Source organism: Ambystoma mexicanum, chromosome 5q (assembly GCF_040938575.1).
Source record: "Ambystoma mexicanum isolate Mex_15411 chromosome 5q, UKY_AmexF1_1, whole genome shotgun sequence".
NCBI classification, from domain to species: domain Eukaryota; kingdom Metazoa; phylum Chordata; class Amphibia; order Caudata; family Ambystomatidae; genus Ambystoma; species Ambystoma mexicanum.
The window spans coordinates 519,426,632-519,450,698 of record NC_090933.1 but is presented as its reverse complement, the minus strand read 5'-3'; the positions used below and the strand labels follow the sequence as shown (position 1 = coordinate 519,450,698).

At 46.0% G+C, this 24,067-nt stretch overlaps 1 protein-coding gene across 2 annotated transcripts in view; it reads right to left on the bottom strand.

Moving 5' to 3' along the window:
• Positions 1-24,067, bottom strand: part of SPIDR (scaffold protein involved in DNA repair) — a 3,076,965-nt gene that overhangs the window by 2,988,421 nt on the left and 64,477 nt on the right. The window lies entirely within an intron of this gene.

Here is a 24,067-nt window from a genome sequence, read left to right as displayed (position 1 = left end):
TGTCCTTTTAGTTACGTTAGCGGTTATTAGTTGTCGATTTCTCGCATGGATCTTGATGTTGTATTGTTATGTGCCTTATTGTTATTCAAGATATAGTATGTTGTTGGGTTGGTGTCATTCAGATGATGTTTTTCAGTTTGGGTTATTTTGCGTACGGGTTGGTTTTAGGGGAAGAGCCAAGTTTTCAGCAGTTTGCGTTAGAACATTAGATCTTCAGTTGGGCGGGTGTGGGGTGGGAGTGCGTTCCACAGCGTGGGGGCCAAGGCTGAGAATGATGATCTGCCTAACCTGACTGAGTTTGTTTTAGGTATGACTAGGAGGCCGGCTGAGCTTGCTCTTAGAGTACGTGGAGGGTGATCGGGTTTTAGCTTGTCTTGAAGATATTGAGGTCCGGTTTTATGCAATGCTCGGTGAGAAATGCATAAGGTTTTGAAGGTCACCCTTCGGGCCACTGGAAGCCAGTGCAGAGTTTTAAGGGCTGGGGAGATGTGGTCTCTCAGAGCCGAGCGCTAGTAGCAGTTTGGCTGCGACGTTTTGTGCTCTTTGAAGTTTATTCAGTTGTTAAGCGTGGACTCTGAGGTAGAGGGGGGTTAGTATAGTCCAATCTTGATATAACAATTGATTGGACCGCAGAGAGTCTGTTGGGAAAGGAGAGATATGGAAAGATGCGCCTAAGAGTTTTAAGGTGGTAGTGGCAGGACTTTGAGACGTTGTTGACTTGGCGCGAGAGTGTTAGGTCAGCGTCAAGGGTGCATCCAAGGTTTTTTACTGAGTTAGAGGGAGACGGTGAGTTGCCCATGGCAGATGGCCAGGGTAGTGGGTGTGGAAGAAGTTTGGAGTTGCCACATACCATGATTTCAGTTTTGGAGGGGTTTAACGTGAGGTGGCTTTGGGTCATCCAACGCTCTATGTCGAGGAGGCAGGAGGCGAGGTCAGGTCGGCAGTTGGGTTTTGAGCGGAGGAGTTTTAGAATTAGCTGATTGTCATCAGCGTAGCTTTAACACAGTATGTTGTGTGAACAAATTATTGGTGGGAGGGTGATCAAGTAGAGATTGAACAGGAGTACAGATTTGCTTTCTCCTTGTGGAACTCCCATGTTGACTGGTCGGGCTCGGGAGGAATAGGTGGAGAGTAGCGTTATTTGGTACCTATCTTTGAGGAATTAAGCTATCCATTTGAGAGCGGTTCCACAAATTCCTAGGGAATTGAGGCGGTCAAGGAGGATTGAGTGATTGTGTCGAAGGCTGCGGGTAGGTCAAGAAGGATTAATGCGGCGCATCCCGCAGAGTCTGCCATGATTTTAAGGTCATCCCAGATTGAGGTTAGGGTGGTTTCAGTTCCGTGTCAGGCTCTGAAACCTGATTGTGCGGGTCTAGGAGATTGTTGGCTTCGACAAAGGCATTTAGTTGGGAGTAGGCGGTTCGGTCAATGAGTTTGGCAAGAAACCTGGTGTTTGAGATGGGGCGGTAGTTTTTGGGCTCAACAGGGTTGAGGGAAGGTTTTTTTATTAGAGGTTTGACATGAACCGTTTTGAATGCGTCGGGAAAAATACCAGAGGAAAGGGAGTCATTTATGATGGATCTTGCGTGTTCTCCTGCGCAGGTAGAAGCGAAAGTTTCTTTGAGGGTTGTGGCCGGGCAAGGGTCTAGCGGAGAGCCGGATGGTTTGTGGGCAGAGAGCAGTTTGAGAAATTGGTCGGGTGACATTGAGCTAAAGGAGTCGAACGTTGGTTGCGCAGTGGTCACAGGCGGTGGGTTGGCCGGTATGGGGGGAGGGTTGCCTGGTGGCTGTAAGAGAGCAAGTTTGGTGTTTAGCGCATTTGTTCTTTCGAGAGCCGTGTATCACACCCCCTTTTCAAATACCCCGGGTCACAATGGACCATGAACCAGGCTGGTTGGTGAAATACAATACTTATTTATTCATTTTAAAATTCAACAGAAATCATACCATTTTTAATATGGGGCAGCAATCACCAATGGGGTGATGATTACAATGAGAATGTAGGCAATGCACTTGGTTTAACCTTCTAGTGGAACATATACAAAACACCAGGGAATAGGAGCACTTTTTGATTTAGGAAAGATAGCACACAAGTTAGGATTTTCCCCTGCAATGTTACCTCAACCCACAAACAATTCTGAGTGGATATAAAGAAGCAGCAGGTAATCGGGAATAAGAGGCAGGAAACAAAATCAAAATCCGACCTTTCCTCCCCAAATAAGAGGGATTTTAAACCCCTTGCAAAGTTATGAAATGACACTTCGAAATGGACAAATAAATAATGAATGTGTTAAAAACCTTGAAACAAATACAATTCTTCACTAAAGCAACAATGCAAAGATACTAACAATCACAAACAATGGATTACCAAGAGCATACAATTCGAAAAACGGGTGGAAAGTTCAAAACAGATTGAAGCCAAATGACAAGTGGAAAAGTAGCATCTCCTTTCAATTTCCGTGTAAATTTACTCAAACGGTTTCTTTAAAAAATGGGTGAAATATTGCAAATCGTGATGTCGTTTTTAGTCTGGGGAACAGAGGTACATCACAGGGATATTACAGAAGTGAAGGAATGGGGGTAGCTGCAGTTTTGAATGAGATTTTCAGGTTGAAATGGGGTTCAGTTTTCAGAAAACAAAGTGGTCAAAATGAAGACTTCAGTTTTGAAAGAAAGGCAAATGTTACTTGAAATGAATTGTCTAGACTATATTGTTGAAGAGGAACACAGTAAGCACAAAGGTTGATTCCCAAGGTCAACCGTACCACCCCAGTGCTCAACCCAAACAATAAAATATATGGAAATTAGTTGGATTACTCGAAATATAACTAAGGGCTTATATTTACACCAGACAAAAATGAAAAGAGAGATGGCGCTAGCACTAGAATCAATGGTAGGGTTGCACAGATAATTCTGACCGTTTTAACGAGTTATCAGGATAAGGATAGGATGGCTTAGAGAGTGGGATAAGGACAAATGCAAGACAATATAGACTATGGATTTATATGGGGTAGGGATTATACTTACAGTCCACTTTTAGTTTGGGATTTTTGGACCGTCAACAGGTTCTGGTCGCCACACGGCAGCGCGCCTGGCAAATAACGGCTGGGCAAAAGACAGCTGGGCAAGGTCGGGTCACTGGATGGTAATTCTGGTCGCTGGATGGCACAGGTACCACTGGATGCAGTTAGTGGGCAGCAATTAGTGGTATCAGGATACTTCCCACAGAATACAACCGCTTTCTCCCTTTGGTTATTTGGGATTTTAGAATTGATGCCTTGCTGGAAGGGTCAGCAAAGCTTAGGTCTTGTAGTTGGAATCTGGACTCAGCAGGATGAATGGAACAGGAACACTGGCACAGGAAAATCAGGAAGAGTGTCTGTCTAGAGTCTTGTCAGGGACTCTTATTTATAATGCATAGTGACATCAAAGTATATGGTTGGGCAGGCTTAACTAAGTACACCTCTAACCGACTGGATTGGCCCGGGGTGCTAGTCCCCGCCTCGCTCTCAACTGGTTGGATTTCAAGGCAGAATGTCAGATTTATGATGCAAGTTTTACAATGTTCAAAAACCTCTGTTACTGTAACGCTCACCTGATTCCCACAGAGGCGCTGGTCTAGGCAGGAAGGTGTCTGTGACTCGTACGGTGATGTGCAGGACTCGGTTGGCTTCTGGGGCTGAGCCTCTTCGCACTGTGTGTCGAACTCGAAGGGTGAGATTTCTGCAGGTGAGAGAATATGGGGGTTAATGATCTGGGCAGTTGAGTGTCTCTCTCTCTCTCTCTCTCTCTCTATTCCCAGCTTCCCCGTAGAATCCCCCAGGTCAATGAGCTCACCTTAGATAGGTGAATGCTGGGCTCTCCATCTGCGTCTGGTGCAGGGTGCCGTTGCCAGTTCCTTCACTGGGTAAAACGTAGGCCTCTTAACATCAGAGGATCGCTACCGCCGTTAACTGCACGAGCGGTGAGTTTCCTGACACCTTTTGTCCTTAAAGTCTTTAGGTGCGAGGGCACTTTTATGTAGATCAGGGTTTGGTATAATGCTTTCTCCTATTTGTTTTGCAGGGCTCTGGAGACAGAAGATGGTGTGAAGGGAGCCGAAGCTGGAGCCAGAGCCTTGGAATGGGAATGAAGCGCTTGGAATGCGTGAGTAAATGCAAGCGCTCTAACTGTTTCTTTTCTCTTGCAGCTGCGGGTTCGTGCTGAAGAGATGCTGGAAAACGCCAGAGTATTTGCAGGCGTCCTATTATGGCGAGCGCGATGGGCGTAAGTAAATACCTGTCTAATGTCTCTCCTTTTGTCTTTCAGGTCCGGATGGCAGCGTTGGAGACCCAGAGTGCCGGTAAGAAATAACTATGCCTTTGTTTTCACAGGCGGAGATGCAGCGTGATGAAAATGGGCGCTGCCGATGGATCAGGTGAGTAATGCGCTTCGTATGAAGGTTGCCGTGCTAACCTGTAGTTTCTTATTTTGCAGGTGCTGCTGAATACTGGATGCGGGGATGGTAAGTATTGTTCTTGCAGGTTCTGCTGAAGACTGGATGCAGGAATGGTAAGTATTGTTCTTGCAGGTTCGGGCCCGGATAGAAGAAAAGCTGGAACAGACTCGGTGAGCGTTCTGCTGCAGATGCAGAATAACGCCAAGCACGTTTCATCAATCGGGTGTGGTTTAAATAGCCTTGGAGTGCTGAGGCGTCTTCCTCCACGGCCCCGCCTAGGTAAGAAAAGAGTTCCTGTTCCAGAAGAGTTCCAGTGTTGTATCCAGGGAGTGGAGCTTGCCCCACCCAGGTAAGAAAGTAGTTCCGGCTTACTGAGGATTCCTATGCAGCTGGTAAGTAAGCAGCATGGTCTGCTGCAGGTAAGTCCACCCAAGCATCTTCATATAGATTATGAGCCCGGCGCTTCCAGTGCCGGGACCGATGGCATTGATGAGCCTGGCGCCACCGGCGCCAGGACAAGGTCCAAAAGGTCCCAGTGGGGACCGGCTGGTGCCTAGGATTAAGGTTAGGGGCCTGCTTCCAAGGACGTTGGGCTGGTCCCGACTCCTTGGAAGCAGTGATCATGACAGTACCCCCCCTCAAGGCCCCTCCCAAGCGTGTCTTCTCTGGGGGTTTTGGTTTGTCGGGGTAATTCAGATGGAATTTCTTGACCAGACGAGGTGCATGGACATATTCTGAGGGTTCCCAAGACCTTTCCTGGGGGCCGTATCCTTTCCAATCAACCAGATAATATAATTTAGATTTGGAGATTTTGGAATCTAAGATGTTCTTTACTTCGAATTCGAGTTCTCCATCTACTAAGACAGGTTCTGGGAGTTCGGTCAATCGGGTTTCTGGTTGTACTGGTTTTAGTAAGGAGACATGGAATACTGGATGTATTTTCATATGCGAAGGTAATTCCAATTTGACAGCTACCGGATTAAATGTAGCAGAGATGAGATAGGGTCCAAGGTATCTCGGAATGAAGGTGCGGGGTCCTTTTAGAGGCAGGTGCTTAGTGGATAACCAGACCTGATCTCCTACTGCGTAGTGAGGGGCCTCTTTACGGTGTTGATCTGCTCCTTTCTTGAATTGAGCTTTAGCTCTTTGCAGATGGGCAGTGGCTTCCTTAAAAGCACGAGTGATCTCAGAGTGCAAGTGATCCACAGCAGGTGCTTCGAATTCTTGGGGAGGATCCAGGTTCGAGGTCCTAGGATGGTGTCCATATAATAGGAAGAAGGGAGTCTTCCCGGTTCCCGAATGAGTCGAATTGTTATAAGCGTACTCCGCGATCCAAAGAATGTCCTTCCAAGGGTTTTCAGTTTGTTGGAGCATGCAACGTAGATATTGCTCTATAGCTTGATTTGTCCTCTCGGTTTGTCCGTCAGTTTGGGGATGGTGACTGGTTGAAAGTCTCACATCAATTTGGGCTAAACGACAGCAACTTCGCCAAAAGTGGGAGATGAATTGACTTCCCCTATCGGAGACCAAAACCGAGGGAAAACCGTGTAGCCGAACGATGTTTTCTAAGAATTCTCGGGCCAATACTGAAGCTGTAGGTAGGCCTTTCAGGGGAATGAAGTGAGCCATCTTGGAGAATAGATCCACGACTACTAAAATGGTATTATACCCTGAGCATGGAGGTAAGTCTGTGATGAAATCCATGGACAGGGTATGCCATGGACAGGGAGGGATGTCTAGTGGATGTAAGAGGCCGGCTGGTTTCTACTTCTGACTTTTATTTTGGGCACATAAACCGCAGAAGATTACGAAGTCTCTAATATCCTTCTTCCATGATGGCCACCAGAAATGTCTTTTGACCTTTTCCATGGTTTTGGTAATGCCAGGGTGACCCTCCATTAGTGAGTCGTGATAACAGGAGATCACTCGTCCTCGGAAATATGGAAGGTCTTGATCCACAGAGAATTCTTTTCCCTTTAATTGCCAGTCCTGTAATTCGGCCGGAGTTAGGATTGATTTGACTGTAGTCTTGATGTCTTCAAAGGATTGAGCGCTGACCAAGCCCAAAATCCTTTGTTCTGGAATTATGGGTATTGGTCAAGTGTTCATCTATTCCCATCCGGGAGAGGGCATCTGCTTTTCCGTTTTTACTGCCTGGTCGATAAGTAATTATAAAGTCAAACTCAGCCAAAAACAGAGCCCAGCGAAGTTGCCTGGAAGACTGAGCCTTGGCCGTCTTTAGATATTGTAAGTTGCGGTGATCTGTCATTACGGTGACTGTGTGTCTGGCTCCCAAAAGATAATGCCGCCAGGCTTTAAAGGCCGATCTGATAGCTAAAAGTTCCTTGTCTGTAATTGAATAGTTGATCTCGGGAGCCGAGAATTTGCGAGACCAAAAGGCTACAGGATGTAATTGATGTGTGACCGGATCTCTTTGTGATAAAACTGCCCCCATAGCTAGACTAGAAGCATCCGTTTCTACGATGTAGGGGAGTTCTGGGCGAGGATGTTTTAGAACAGGTGCAGAAATGAATTTAACTTTTAAGTCCTGAAAGGCTTGTTATGCCTCGGTGGACCACTCAAAACATTTTTTCTTCTTTAACAGAGCGGTGATGGGTTGGACAATTCGAGAGAATTCAGGAATGAATCTACGGTAAAAGTTAGTGAAACCTAACATGCTTTGAACTCCTTTTACCGAGGTTGGTGAAGGCCACTTGATGATCGCATCGACTTTTTTCGAATCCATATGGACTCCGTTAGGGGACAATATGAATCCCAGGAACTCAACTTCAGTTACGTTGAAAACGCATTTTTCAAGCTTAGCAAAAAGGTTATGTTGACGTAATCTCTCGAGGACTTCTTTAACATGTTTCTGATGTTCCTCTTCAGATGATGAATAGACGAGGATGTCATCAATGTAGACAACAACACACACATCGATGAGTTCTCTAAGGACATCGTTCATAAAATACTGGAAGGCGGCCGGAGCATTACAAAGTCCAAAGGGCATAACTTGATACTCAAATAGCCCATACTTGGTGCGGAAGGCCGTCTTCCATTCATCGCCCTCCTTTATTCGTACCAAATGGTAGGCTCCTCTGAGATCCAACTTTGTATATATACATGCGTCTTTGACTTGGTCCAGGAGTTCAGGGATCAAAGGTAACGGGTATCTGTTTTTAACGGTGATCTGATTCAGGGCGCGGTAATCTATACAAGTCCTAAGGTCTCCTTCCTTTTTCGGAACGAAGAACAAAGCCGAGGAAGCTGGAGATTTTGAAGGACGAATAAACCCGTTAGCTAGGTATTGGTCCAGATATTGTCCGAGGTGAAGATTCTCTGGCTCGGTGAGGGCATAAATCCTACTGCAAGGAGGAGTTGTTCCGGGTATCAGATCTATTTGACAGTCGTAAGACCTATGAGGAGGCAGGGTGTTAGCTTGGTCCTTCCGAAAGACGTTCTGGAATTCCTGGTATTCGGGAGGTAATTTGGGAACCTCAGAAGAGATTGCCGCCAATGAGACATCAGGCCGAGAATAACAAGTGGTCAAACATTCTGGAAACTGAACCGTCTTTGCTCGCCAATCGATCCGAGGATTGTGCTTCTCTAACCAAGGAATTCCCAGAATGATCTGGAACTGAGGGGCCTTGATCACATCGAACACGATTTTCTCCCGGTTTCCATCTTGGCTCACTAACGTCACTTCTTGGGTGGCGTGCGTTACTGGTCCGGAGGCTATCTCCGTGCCATCCACTGTAGTAATGACGTCTTTTACTGCCTTAGGGACAAGAGGTAGATTCATCCTTGATGCCATTTCACGATCCACATAATTACCGATTGCTCCGCTGTCGATGTAAGCTTCAATTGCATGCAAACGATCCGGACGTTCAGGGCTAATGAGGACCATAGGCACCACGAAATGCGAGGTCACGGGACAGATTTTAACGCTTGGCAAGAGGACCTCTACACTTGTCGGGCTAGGTCGTTTCCCTGTTCAGAATTTGTGGCACTGGTATCTGCGGCTCCTACAGCCTTCTTAGCTGGTTTCACTGGACAGTCTCGAAGAAAGTGCCCCGAGTTTCCACAATAGAGGCATAATTGCAGCTGTCTTCTTCTTTCCCGCTCCTTTTGGGTTAAAGGTCCTTTCATGCCCCCTATTTGCATGGGTTCCACGGTGTCAGCTCCCCTAGTAGAGGTTTGTGGTTTAGAAAACACTTGGGTGTCAAATTTGGAACGATCAGCCTTCCTGTTCTGTAATCTGTGGTCTAATTGAACAACTAAGTCAATATAGTCTGAGCATTCTTGTGGAGGATTCACAACTTGAGCTAACACATCCTTGAGCTCTCCACGCAGGCCTCTGTAGAAAAGCGTTATTCTTTTATCCTCAGGCCATTGGGTTTCCACTATAAGTCTGTTGAACGAAGCAAAATAAGTCAAGAGTTCTTGATTACCCTGCCGTAATGAAAGGAGTTCATTGTCCAAGGCCTGCCCTTGTGCATGTCTTGCGAACAGTTTCTCCATGCTGGACTGGAAGGCCTGGAAATCATGAAGAACCGGATCATCCTGAGTGACTAAAGGGATCGACCAATCTGCGGCACTGCCACTGAGATAAGAAAGTACGAAAGCCACCTTGGTCTGATCTGTTGGGAAGGCAGCTGGTCGACATAAAAAGTGTAGGCGGCACTGGTTAATAAACACTGCAAACTTCTTTGGGTCACCGGAAAAGCGTTCGGGCGGAGCCAAGGGCACATTACCAGGTAGATTGATTTGCACAGGATTTGAGGATGCTGAAGGATAACTTCCTCCTGGAGCGGGCAAAGGTGTCTGTCCTGCCTGCGTTTGTAGCAATTGCCTAGCAAGATCCTCTGTTCGCTCCTTGGATATTATCAGCTCTCTTCTTAGTGAGTTTGTTTCCTGACGAGCTGCAGGTACTTCTGCTCTTAATTCCCCAAGCAATTGGGCCAAATGATCAGTGTCCGAGGTTTCCATTGCGCCTGGGTAGGAGTTTTGCGGTGGGCTTCGCGTTCTGTAACGCTCACCCGATTCCCACGGAGGCGCTGGTCTAGGCAGGAAGGTGTCTGTGACTCGTACGGTGATGTGCAGGACTCGGTTGGCTTCTGGGGCTGAGCCTCTTCGCACTGTGTGTCGAACTCGAAGGGTGAGATTTCTGCAGGTGAGAGAATATGGGGGTTAATGATCTGGGCAGTTGAGTGTCTCTCTCTCTCTCTCTCTATTCCCAGCTTCCCCGTAGAATCCCCCAGGTCAACGAGCTCACCTTAGATAGGTGAATGCTGGGCTCTCCATCTGCGTCTGGTGCAGGGTGCCGTTGCCAGTTCCTTCACTGGGTAAAACATAGGCCTCTTAACATCAGAGGATCGCTACCGCCGTTAACTGCACTAGCGGTGAGTTTCCGGACAGACTCGGTGAGCGTTCTGCTGCAGATGCAGAATAACGCGAAGCACGTTTCATCAATCGGGTGTGGTTTAAATAGCCTTGGAGTGCTGAGGCGTCTTCCTCCACGGCCCCGCCTAGGTAAGAAAAGAGTTCCTGTTCCAGAAGAGTTCCAGTGTTGTATCCAGGGAGTGGAGCTTGCCCCACCCAGGTAAGAAAGTAGTTCCGGCTTACTGAGGATTCCTATGCAGCTGGTAAGTAAGCAGCATGGTCTGCTGCAGGTAAGTCCACCCAAGCATCTTCATATAGATTATGAGCCCGGCGCTTCCAGTGCCGGGACCGATGGCATTGATGAGCCTGGCACCACCAGCGCCAGGACAAGGTCCAAAAGGTCCCAGTGGGGACCGGCTGGTGCCTAGGATTAAGGTTAGGGGCCTGCTTCCAAGGACGTTGGGCTGGTCCTGACTCCTTGGAAGCAGTGATCATGACAGTTACTTTAGCTAAAATCCAATTTTGACACATATGGTACATTTATACAGTTGAAGTCTCTTCGCAACTTACATAAATAGGTCACATATTTTATGCAGAACATTCCACTCCAACTCTGAAATATGTGAGACATTGTTTCGCCCCCTTCTAATACTTTTTGGTAATTTTGAGTATGAAAGATTTGGTCAAAATTCTGTAACTTTATACACGTGTGTGGATTATCATAAGGGAGGTAAGTATGACAATTCACAATGGGATCATGGATACTTTTCTTATAATTCCCTATTCTTTGCCATTTCTGTACCCAAGATGTCAGTGAATTCTACAATGTCTCAAATTATACCCCACAAAATCACTTTTAAACTGTGAAATCTTTATATTTTTACAAAGTCTTGCTGCAGAGATAAAAGTCTTTACATTTTTATTAATCAATAGTCTTTGGAAACAAGTGGCAGTCCTTTGTCCGTCACTGGAACATTTGTTTTTCTCTTCAGCTGCTGCCAACTGTCATTTCCCCCAGAGCTAGGTGGGGTTTCCTCCCAGCTTGATTGAAGGTGTATTGCCCCTTCCCCACTTCACACTTCCTTGTCCTGGGAGTTCCATTGTCAGGGGGTTCAGCCCAGACCAGATTCTGTTCAACCTAGTAATTATCACTGGGGTGTTAGTATCTGCTGAGAGTTTATGGTGGTTCCCTTTCTTTGGGGGAAGCCTTAGCTCTGCCAACTGAAATAACCTGTTTTTGAGAGCTTGCAAAACCCAGCCCAGGCGGTTTAAAACCTTTATTTTCTTATATTTGGTCCTGAATTAAAACAAGCCTGTGGAATAAAAAAGCCCATGTGTGTATTTTCACCTGCAACCAACCCCTTCACATGGCAAGGTAATGGCAGGCTTTCATTCAACAGTTGTACTTTTTAAACAGGCATTTTTCTCCTTTAGTTTGCAAAGCCTTTTATTTTTTTTCACACGTTTGGTGCAAGCTGGCATTTCTTTTTAAATTCAGTTTTGCATCTCCCTCAGATTCCCACACTGTTTTGCAGCCATAGTTATTTTCTTATATGCCAGAGTTTGGTTTGAAGCACAGATGCATTGAAATTGACATGGCCCAGATAGCTGGTGTTCCTTTGAACTACTGATCTTTGATACTTTGTGAAGAAAATGAACATGTTTCCCCGTGTGGTAAAATGTGAAGTTCCTTAGTTGATTTTTCACAGAGTTGGTTTGACAGGCCTGTCAATTAGAAAACATGCTTGGTTTTGCTGAAGCACAGTGGAATAGAATGGGCATGGCAGGGCCTTATTAATAACAGTAGTTTAAGAGCAGATGAAAATAGCGTCAGCAGCAATATTTAAAAGGTGAAAAAGTTTCCTTTTTACTGGGGGATTTTGGGCTGGCAGCAAAGCAACCCTGCTTTTTCACTTTATTCCATTTGTATATGTCACGCTCCCTCAGTGTGTCCCCTTGTTCTATCCTGCCCAATGTGTGCTTGACAAGACGGTGCAGCCATCTTCTTGTTGCTGCAGAATGCAGTTTTAAGGCCATGGAGCTCACAGAAGCCAGCACAGCTATTTTGCTGTTTCTGCTGAAATACAGCTTTGTGATGTTTGTTTGTTTGTTTATTTATTTGTAGTGCGTTCCGGACCTAGAGGTATCAGGGTGCCGTTAAAGAGAAATTACAGCTTAGTTACAGAGATTAGCAAAGGGCAGGTTGCCTTCGAGTTACAATATGAAGGTAAGCAGCACAAGTATCAAGGCATGAGATTGTAGACATCAAAACGTATTTTGCAGAGATATACATATTTAACAATACAATAACAAAATACAATGCAAGCAGTCAAGGGTTAGGTTGGTGCGGTAGATGGAAAGTAGGTTACAGATCTTTCTCTATGAGCCATTTAATAGTATTCTTACTAAATTTAGTAAATGTTTGGTCAGATCGGAGTGTGTGTGGCAGGGAGTTCCATAATTGAGCTGCCCTAACAGGGAAGCTAGACCCGCCAATGGTGGACAATTTGAATCTAGGCGCTTGCAGACAGTTGGGGTTGGCTATTCTGGGCGGTCTGATGGAGTTTTTTCTGATGAATCGTTCTGATAAGTACCTGGGGGCTTTGTTGTTAAGGCATTTGTGGATGAGGAAGGCTGATTTGAGATAGATTTTTTCTTGGATGGAGAGCCATTTATGTTTCCTTCTTATTTCGGAGATGTGTGCTCTTCTGGATATGCTTAGGGCGGCCCGGAGAGCATTATTTTTTAACACTTGTATTCTATTAATGGTTTGTTTATTTGACCCTATGTAGAAAGCATTACAATAAATCAAGTTTTGATAGGATAAGGGCTCTAGAAAGGATTAAGCAGCTGTCAACTGACAGGAATTGTTTTCCTGCTCTAATTAATTTACATGTGTAGGCCGTAAATGAGGCCAAAGAGTTTACCTGTTTAGTGAGCTATAGTGTTGCGTCAAGATAAAAGCCTAGCGTTTTTACTTTTCTGGCTACCTCAATAGTATTCCCATCAATGATGAATGCCGAATAATTAGGGTTGAGTTTTGCAATACGAGTAGCAGTGCCCAGGATGATGAGTTCTGTTTTGTCATGTGGGGAAGCACAGCTGAGTTGGGTCAATATATCCCACAGAAGGCTCTGTGCATTTTCAGATTCTCTGCATCAGGCCTCCACCATGGAATGCAATGTAGTCCTGAGGAGGCTCTTGGCTTTGTTTCATTATCGCTCTCTCCAAGGAAACTGGGCTATAGCCCACATCAGGCTTTTTGACTTTCTCTCCTTCTAGCATTGGTCAGTGTGAGATACAGCCCATAAGCAGACACTTGTCTTTCTCTTCTTTTCTGTGTCCATTCTCGGCCCTCAGCAGGCTTCATCTCCTACTTTAGGTCTGGTCTCCACAGGGTCCAGCGCTCTCCTTTGAACTCCTTTTCTCCCCTTTCTGCTTCCAGGTAGGTAGCCCAGTCTGTGACATTAAGGGCACAACCCTCAGCTCTTTTATAGGGCTCCTGATTTCATGAATCATCAATGCTACCTCTTATAAGTTATTCCCCTTTCTTTGGGGTCCCTTTTTATGATATTGGCTATTCTATTAATCTAATCTCTCCCTGGCCACAGTTCCCTCTAATCTAGTTACTATTTTTAGATGTACTCATTCAATACTCTCCTGCTGGCATTATGGTTCATGTGGCATTCAGTGGCAGAAGGGCTTAAAGAATTGCGCTATCATTTTACGTTAGGAAATTATGTTTTCCAGTTATGAGGTGTAGCAGCATGAGCCGTAGTCTAACTGGTGTTTCCATGGGTGCTGCAGAGGGATTGTACATCTTGTGAGTGTGTTTATGATTGGCTATGAGGCGAGTGTGTTTATGATTGGCTATGAGTTGAGTTGCTAGCACGGTCACTGTATCCTGCCTACGCAGTGCCAGAACCTCTCCCATTTTGAGCTGAAAGTAACTTGAGGCTTGGTATCTTGCATCTTCCTATTCATTCTCAATCACACATGTTCAGAGGATCTAGAAAGTGGATAGCATGAAGGATTCCACACTATAGGGTAAGCCAAGAAGAAAAACAGATAGGGCCTCATTGCAAGGTGGCGGTAGCCGTGCCTGTAATACAGGCACGCTGCTGCTGGTATTTGTTTCCGGTGCCCAGGAATGGGCAATTACCAGGTCATTACGGCTTTGCCGGACCCAGTAATTGCCCATTCCTGGGCGCCGGAAAATATTCTTCCCCATTCCCATTGAGCCCTAGAGGGCTCAATGGGAATGGGGAAGCTGAATGCACCGGCACCGTTATCAACAGTGCCGGGGCATCCGACACGCTCTGCTCGTGGGTGCCCGTACGCCGCCAGGTCAGACCTGGTGGCCGCAATGGCACCTGCGAGCACAACTCGTAGTTTACCGGTCCGGGAACTACAGTACCAGTATGCTTACCGGTAATGTAGTTCCCGGACCGGCAACATAATAATGAGGCTCATTGATTACACTTATCTGAAATAGATGGGGGCAGTACAGGTGGGTCAGCATCTGCTCCTGATAAGAGCATACAGGATGACCCGTATGATGTGGATATTGCCTCTAGTTTAAAACATTGTGGGTTTTGGGCAAATTGGGGAAATGGCAAGAGCAAAAAGGGTGTGGAGTAGGGACAGTTCCGGGCAACAGGTGGTTCAGCTAAATCAGTACCAGTTATTACCATATTTTACCCATGGATAAGGCGATCATATATTAGAGGGGACGATGACCGTTACTGCCCCTTGTCAGAGTTCATATTATTTAAGAAAGACTAAAGTGTATTGAAGAGGCTCTAGAAGATCACCTATCGACCGGATTCATGTACCTCTTCATCCGCTGGTGGGCATTCCTGGTCCCCAGAAACCCTTTAGGGCAAAAGGAGGTAGTTTCAATGTGACTACATCCCAGTAATGATAAAGTACCAAAAGAAAATGAAGAAAACACTGGGCCTCATTACGGGTCTGGCGGTCAACCCCGCTGGGTTGCCTCCGGACCCGTAAAAAATTACTGGCACATGACTTCCCGGTGCCACCGGGCTATTCCAAGTATGGTGGCCAGGAAGTCAGGCGCCGGTAATTTCGTTAGTCTCCATTCCCATGGAGTCACACAGGAATCCATGGGAATGGGGACCCGGGATCACCAGCACCGTTAACAACGGTGCCGGTGCTCCTGTGAAAACTCTGCTGGCGGGTGCCATCCCACCCGGCAGGTCTGACCCTGGCGGGTGGGATGACACCCACCCGCAGAGTTGTAGTTTGCCGATCCGGAAACAATGGTGCCGGTAGTCTTACTGACATCGTTGTTTCCGGACTGCCACATTTGTAATGAGGCCAACTGTCTTAATTTGCAATACTATCAGTTTTGTTGAGGAGTTATAAGGTTGTTTTTTTTTTTTTTACTATTTGCAGTATACAATGTTTACACCAAATGACAGGTATTTACAAGAGAAATGTGATGTATAACATTCAGCAGCACTTATGGTCAACACAAAGAGATAACTTACCAAACTCAAAATCAAGCACTTCACTAGTAAAGAGAAAAAACACATGCACATTTGAAAAAAACTGGAACCCTTCTTTCCGCAAAACGCTGATCTATCAGCCTGTGATTTGTGAGGAACCAGGAATGAGACGCGAACACAGGACTCATGTTTGTGGGTACAAACTTTTACTGAAATAATAAACAGGGTTGGGAAATGCCTCACTGTCCCTAATCTAAGAGGCATTTCCCTACTCAACTAAAAACTAAGGGTCTGTCCTGTGTCAAGATGTTCAAAGCAAAAATGTCCTGTGTCCGAAATCCTATCCTAGCCTTCTCGTTCTAAAAGTAACTATAAGGTTCTAAGGGTAATGTCTTTGACTTAGAAAGTGCACAAATGTTCAAGTACAACAAACAGATATCAATCCAATAGAGGTTTCAAATGTATAGTGTTCATAGTTCAGGGAGTGGCTCCCTTTCCCAGGTTTCGCTCAACCAAAACAAAAGTTCAAAAGAATAACCAAGTTCTGTGTAGCTCAAGAGGATAACCCTCCTCCCCCCTCCTCTTGATGTTCCAATCCACTCATGGGGAAATGGCTCCCTTCCCCAGGTCTTTTCCACTTTACATGTAATTCAAAATTCTAAAGTCATGAATCTTCCCTAGGATTCTCTTTTCAAAATGTCACAAATGCAATTCAAAATCCTATGGGCATGAATCTTCCATCGGAATCTCTTTTCAAAGGGTGTCTAGTCAAATGGTCGACAGACAAATGGTCGACACAATTTGGTCGACAGGTCAAATGATCGAATTTTTTTTTTAGTTATATATTTTTTTTAGGTTTTCATTTAGGGAAAAAAGGTGGTTTTAAGCAACAAAAAAAAAAAAGGAGGGTTGGGGGGATTCCCCCCAAAAAAAAAAAAAATGTGAAAAAACAAAAAAATTCGATCATTTGACCTGTCCACCATTTAGATTCGATCATTTGTCCTACAACCTTTTCAAAGTACTGCAACTTAGGTGCAGGTCCCAGACTCTCACAGCACCTGGTGTTCTCCCCTGCCAGGTTCTTTTGTAAAGTTTCTTTACACAATTTGGGTGCAGGTCCCAGACCCGCAAATGCCTGGTATACTCTTCTGCCAGAACTTTTGTATAACACAACTCTTTGTAGATGCAGATCCCAGATCCGCTCTTTACATGGTATACTCTCCTGCCAGGACTTTATATGTTATAATTCTCCCTCATTCAGTAGAAGGGTTTATGGGTCTTCCCCAAGTTCTTATCACTGGGTTATTTGTATCAACCCAAATTCTTGGGTTATGTAAATCAGTTTGTGATGTAAGCCGATTCAGTTAGGGAATGCTTACTCCTTCCCGAAGCCCCAACCTTCCACTGTGGGGTCACTGGTTTTAGGACGGCTCCCTCGGCTTCTCTGACCCTGCTTGGGTCATTCTCTCCTACTGCTCTCTCTCTCCGTTTCGGGCAACACATCTCTGTGGCTGGTGGCGGTCTCTGTGTCGGTCCAGCTTCCCTTGCCGTTGCCAAGCTCTTGGTTTGCCTCGCGTCCCGCTTGGGCATCTCTCCAGCCGGTGGGAATGTTTCTCCGGTCCAGGCACTGCCTTACCCATTCTCCAAGCTGCTTCTCTGTCTCGCTCGTGCCTTCTGGATTCCCAGCACGAGCTGGGAAGTCTCTTCCACTCTACTTCTGCGTCTCCACGTTCACCTGACAGCTTGACTTCACCGGCAGTGACTAGCAGGTTGAATCACATGGCTTTGCTCAGCTGTACCGTCTTTGAAATCCCGCTCGGAGAAAGGAAGTTGTTCAGAGCCAATCTGTTCTCCAACTGCTAGACGCCGCGTTTCGCTTCAGTTGAGCAATCTTCATCTGGTTGCCCTCTTCCTCTTGTCAGTTTTTGCCATTAGGTTGGCTACAGAATTTTGCAGGATGCCGTCAGCAGGCTTTGTGGGTTGCTGAAAGGGGATTATCACAACATGCAATTAAGGCATGAGGAGTGGAGGGAATATCCCTAAAAGCAAAAGGGGGATCCCAGGTCTCATCTAGGAATTCTCCACTCCTCCCACAAGGGCTACCTCCCCCATGTGTTCCCCCTGCAAATAGCCACCCTCAGGGTGAGGATCAGGTGGCTTCTGCCTTTCCCTGGCCACATGGAGAGAGATTTTCGCCAGAGAATGAGTGATGAGATCCTCAGATTATTCACAGATTGCAGATGTGATTGCTTGATGCTTGGTTTGTGCAACTATACCCGTTCCTCCCTTTTCCAGAATGAAAGGCCACAGTAAAAGCCTTGCCAATAAGTTTAAATCATCACTTTATGGGATTCAAGATGGTGCCGCGCACAAAGTAGATGTGCGAAGCAGAGCTCCGTCCAGGGAACGTTGTTAGGCACCCTTGAATACAAGGTATCATGAGGGAAGTGCAGGTCCTACTCCTGTCACCAGGGCGGAAGGTCGTGGAGATTGTCACTTGACGAGCAAGAGCAAGGTAAGCCTGCAGCTAAAGGCCACCGGGACTGCGCCGGCGTAGAGGGGCGAGATGCAGCACGGCCATGGAGCAGAGGTCGGTTGCGCCGACTCACCCATGTCGAGGGACGGCACAGCCTCAACCCCCGTCCAGCTCAAGAGGACGCATGCCCTAGATGGCACCACTTGTGCTTCTGCAGCAGTCGCTGGAGGCGGCACAGAGATGTGCAGAGGAGGCCTAGTAATCACAGGCGTGAGCCAAGTATCTGACTGCAGGGAAATGCCAGTCCACACCAGAGGCAACACCGCAGGCTGAAACAGGTAGCATGGGGGTCACCCTCCCACGCAAGGAGATCCGCGCTGGTGCGCGGGGACGATCTGGATTGGGGACACTATGGTGGAAAAGAGGCTGTCTGAGGATCCCCAAGCATTGGAAAGGAAGGCCCTCCCCCAAGCCAAAGGAGTCCGTCCGCCCTCCAAAGCTCCCGGCCCAGAAGACGAAGGGGACCTACATCAGTGTTGGAGCAAGGCCTAGGAAGCCAGCAGGAAAAAGATAGGGCAGCTTTTAACTCTAGCTCGGACTCTGGAGAACTACACCAAAAAAGACCTCCAACTATGCTTGCCACAATTTGAAGACTCATTTCTCATTTATGGAATCTTTCCAAGAGCAATTCAACATGTTTAAGGCTGATCTAACACTCTCCATTAAGGACATTAAGGGGGAACTGGTTCAACAGGGCCAAAGGACCGATAGGACAGATACCAATGAGAGGGCTTTACATGACGTTGTAGAGGTGGTCAAGATGAACGCAAACTGTTAGAACATCTAAACAGGACCTCACAGAATCTAGAACTACAGTACGAGGACCTAGAAAAACTATGAAGAAGGGTGAACATACGACTAAGGAATCTGTCGGAAGATGTCAGAGATAAAGAACCCAAACCTTGCTTACAGAAACTGTTCAGCGAATTACTGACCAACACCTCACCAGAAACAATTCACATTGATGGGCTACATCACACGACTCCAACAAAAGTGGACCAAGACCAGTCCCGATGGACATCCTAGCAGCTCCGGTCTCGTATACACAGAAAGAGCCCATTATGGCAACAGCAAGTGGCAGAGGCCTACTCAAGGTGGGGGACAGAGAGGTCTTCCTGTTCCAGGACCTTGCTTTCACCACGCTACAAAAATACAATGAGCTGGACTCCATAATGAAGGAATTGACCAAGAGTGAAATTAGCTATCGTTGGACCTTCCTGTTTGACCTACTTTTCCAGTGGGAGGATTCCCACAGTGTAGAACTACGTTAGGTGAAGGCATCACCCTCCTACAACTAATTGAGGATGAGATTGGTGTACATCCGGGAGGAAACATGAAGACAGCTCAGAAGGAGACCTTGGGAGTGGTCTTCGGTACCCAAGAACATAATAAATAAAGGCCTGCAAAACCGGTGGGGGAATTAGACAGGGAGTGGAGACAATGCCTCTGTTCAAGCGCTGGAGATACAAACTCAGAACAGCCAACCTGAGACAGAAGGACCTCATCTCAGATGGCATCTTTTCACACGGTCACTCGCCTACTTACCAGGTAGCATTTGAAGGAAAGAGGCACACAACAGCAGTAGGCTCATGATAATTTCCCCAGGCAGGGAAGGGGAATTGCCACCTTTTGAAACGCAATTGAGGACTGTAGGTTGTCCTCTATGTTCTATTAGTTTGGTCAGTTGGTCAACTCCTGAGCTTTAGGGTGCTCTGGAGCTCATGGGGACTCCGACCTTGACCTTAATGTTGGGGGATTAGGTTTATTATGTAAGTTGGTGGGGGGGGGATTCTAGGTTGGGGTGCAGAGGGGGTACCAAAGGAGATCAGAACAGGGAAGTTCACTAATGCACTCATGGTTTATGGACCGCATACACTAGTCAAGCATGAAGAACACGGAGCAGGTGGGTCACTGGCAACTGGAGGACATGTAAGTAGCATCTCCAAGACTTTTTGTAATTCAGGTTTTTGATGGAAAACATTAGGGGCCTTAAATCCTAAATTAAGAGGAAGAAAGTAGAACACATTTTACAGGGCAATAGAGCAGATGTGGTCGCCCGCCAAGGCCCCCCCCCCCTTCGAACATTGGACAAAAACAAAGCTGGACTTGGGAAGACTCCTGACTAGTTCATTCCACCACGAATAGCAAAGCATGTGCAGTCCTTTTAGCCCTTAAAGACTATGTAGAATTTAAAGTGGAAAAAGTATGTGAGAACACATATGTGCGCTTCTTATTCACATTTTATCACTCTTGCAACAATATATGCTCCAAACACAGGGCAGGAGGGATTGATCCTAGATACCCTGGTGAAGCTGGGGGGCTTTGTTTTGTAAAGGTAGAGAGTGCTTATGGGAGATTTCAATGTAGCTTGGTCCCAAACACCAGACTGAAGCCAAGGTAGAGCTAGGGGCGGGGCGGTCACGTTCACACAACTTAAAAATTGAATGGAGAGATTACACCTAAGAGATGTTTGGAGAGCGAGGAGAGGCCAAGATTGGGATTTTACCTTAATTTCCAATGTACAGCACACTTAATCTAGAACAGACTACATATGGGTCTCAGTAACACTCTTGGGTACAGTGACTAACGTCACAATAGGCAATATAACCGTTATCAGACCATCCCCCTGTACAGGCAGATCTCTGCCTCCACCAAGAAAGGAGATGGACGTGGAAATTGAGTTTTCTGACAGAACTCCTTGGAGACAAGTCTCAGATTGAGGTAATCAGGGATAAGATTGTGAAATACTTTGCAGAAAATCCGGCGGACCAAACATCGGACAGTATGACATGGGAAGTTTTTAAGGCGGTGTTAAGGGGGGGTACTGAAATTGTTGAAAGTGCACAAGGAGAAGCAACTATAGAGCCTGGAACAGACCCTAGAAAGCAACATTGAGCGACTTGTAGGTGGCCCTTGGAAGGCACCCAAAAGAGCGAATCTTAGGGCCTACAGAGACACAGCAGGACAGTTAGAAGTAACAAGCAACAAATCGGCTGAAAAGGCATTACTAAGTATGAAACAAACATACTACGCCAAGGCAAATCAACCAGACAAACTACGAGCTAGGCGCCCAAGGGGACAGGGAAGGTCCAAACTGATTAGTGGTGTGATACCAATCTCTAACAATGTGCTAAGTGAAAAGGGGATCAGGGCTGCATTAACAGACGAGCAAGTCCCAGTGAGGAGGGAGAACTAAACGTGGCCCTCGTTGCACCTGTCCCCCTCTCGTCTAGACGCAGAGAAACGAAAGGTGTACATTGTTCCAGGGCCCCTCTTCCCTATCTTCAATGTATCACAGGTGTAAGAAACGCTACTCACTCAGACAACCATTCAGACCCTATCCTGATGACGGTGGTGAAGAGATACAGCTGCAATCAATGGAACAACCTTGAAGAAGCCAATGGCGTCACAACTGACACTATGATATAGATGCGTTAGACATGATCCGTGCATGAGGTTACGCAGACACTTCAATGTATTGCTGGCAGACATGAAGAATATGACTTACATAGCTAGAGGACTGACTTAAACGCAACTAACATAGGTGGCCATATAAATCAAGATGGAAGCCACAGGTACATTGGTGTGAATGGAAGGAGCAGAATGGACTCTAGAATACAGAGACAAAGTAACAGGCTGATCTCGCTGAAACACGCAAACCAGGCATACAGTGTAGCCACTGTAGCCTTACCAAGGACACAGAGAGAAGGAAAGTTTTAACTCAGCCGAAAAGATAGGACACCTGCCAGTAATACAAGCCACAAATCCTCATAATTGCAAGCAGGAGAAATCAATTCTCTGGTCCCTACACACGTGATCTGAACCTGCAAGACAGAGCCTATTAATTCTAGCCAGGCTGAGGTGGCTGTTCCCATCGAACTGAAGGCAGAATGATACAAGCAATATCAGGTTCAAAGACGAATGTTCTGTCTCAAGGCCTAGGAGATCGGAGATGCTAACTTGTTGAGAGCATGCATCCCCGTCAGGGCCCTTCTCACCACCTTGGATAGTTGCACTTGGCCTCCTAACTTTCCAAGGCTCTAAGGCTGAGAAGACCCTCTTTGTCCAATCCCTAACCACCTTCCACACTGAGCTAACACTTTGTTGCCTCAACCAATCACCTCACACTAACCTGTAATATTTGTACTCGCAACGTTTAGAGGTGGTCTCAGGGGGAGCCACCAAATATGTTTTACCCAATTTCCACACTAGCCCCTTATAGAATGTGTATATAGTTTACCATACTCACCAATCCCGACTGTAGTTGGGTTTTTTAGGGTGCATCTTCATTTTGTGATGTCCTGTATTAACAAAACTGGACAACAGGTTCAAGATTGATGAGTGAGTGTGGAGAATGCTGCATTGTTCATACTTCAATCCCTGTCATTTGAATTTTTAATAAGGGCAGTAAAACTTGTCCTATGGCTGAATCTTCAGTTGTTGGTACATGGGATTGCCTCGGCCCAGTTCCTCTTGCATGTAATTGGGAGATTGATAATAATTCCCCTGCCTGTAATTCACCAGGACTCCAACGTAGCGGACATCTCTCTGCTGATGTTGTCAAGTCAAATGAGAGAATTCTTAGAAGAGGAAAAACATCAGGAGGAGATGGCATTGGTCATTAAAGCTCTCCCCAAAAATAAATCCCTGGGTCCGGATGGCTTCCCTATGGAATTTTACGAAACGTTTGCAAAACAGTTAATCCCACCATTAACTAACCTGTTTAACTCATTCCAGGGAACAAAAAGAACTACTCCCTCCATGGAGGAAGCTAAAATCATTCTCATCCACAAACCACAGAAAAATTCCAAGAAATGTGGCTGTTACCGACCAATTGCATTGATCAATAGAGATGCCAAAATGTATAAGTAAGTCTTCGCAAATAGGTTAGAGACCATTCTCCCAAGCCAGACCAACATGGACCAAACAGGCTTTGTCAAGGCTACCAAACATTTGACAATATTAGAAGGGTATCTCACCTGATTGAGAAAGCAGAGAAAATGGGAATCCTGTCAGTCCTATTAGCATCAGACACAGAAAAAGCGTTCGACCAAGAGGAATGGTTGTTTTTATTTGATACCCTAAGAAATGATCCAGGATAACTACGTTACCCCATCAGTGAGACTGGAAATCAATGAAAGCCTCTCCGAGAGGATCCCCCTACGGAATGGAACAAAACAGGGATGCCCCTTGTCACCATTTCTCTTTGTGATATTTCTAGAACCCTTCTTGACCGGCCGAGAGAGCGGGAGGACATCACATGAATCTCATTTGGAGGGGATTACAACATGGTCATGGAGTTCGCCGATGAGATGCTCATTTCGTTATCTAACCCTTCTAATTCCCTTTCAGTGGTACAAAGAGAACTCCACGAATTTCAGAAGGTAGCAGGACTAAATGTCAATCTTAGTAAATCTGAAATAAACATTGCAGGGTCGTGAAATGCAAGAAGCAATGGCAAGTGCCCCTTTTGCATGGGCCACCTAAGGGATTAGATACTTAAGGATCACCCTCACTAAATCCCTTGGAACCATTTTACGAAGAAAACTACCCAGCACTAAGAAGTATTAAAGCTGACTTGCTTACATGGAGCCCATTTTCAATCTCATGGCTGGGGTGGATTGCAACGATTAAAATGACAATTCTTCCTAAAATCCTATATCACTTTCAGACCCTGCCCATCGCGATCCCAAACTCCTTTAAGGAGCTAATGACCACAGCAAGCTCTTTCTTTGGAGGGGTAGGAGACAGAGGGTCTCAAGCAAAGTGCTATTGGCTCCAAGAAATAGGGTAGGATTGGATTACCCTTCCCGAATTTCAAGCTGTATTAAGAAAATTATCAAATTAGGATAATCAGGGAATGGTTCACTGAAGACTTTGCCAGAACTTAGACTAGAATGGATGAGGGGATAGCGGTAAGGTGTCTTGACAAATTATTGTGGCTCCCTAAAACGGTCAGACCTATAAACATGTACCTCAGTCAAATTACTCAAATAGTGGGAGAGGTATAGGATGGACTCACTCAGAAATATGGTATAACAACCTTCCGCTCCCTTTTTACTCCCTTATTTGGGAACCTGCAGTTTTCGCCAGGCCTGGACGGTAGGGTTTTTTCACATTGGCAGGAGGGGGGCTGTAAACGTCTGAGGAACCTATACAGCAACACCACCATTAGATAATTTGAAGACTGTAAAAGATGGTTTCAAATCTCTGAGAAAGAACTCTATCCATACACTCAGC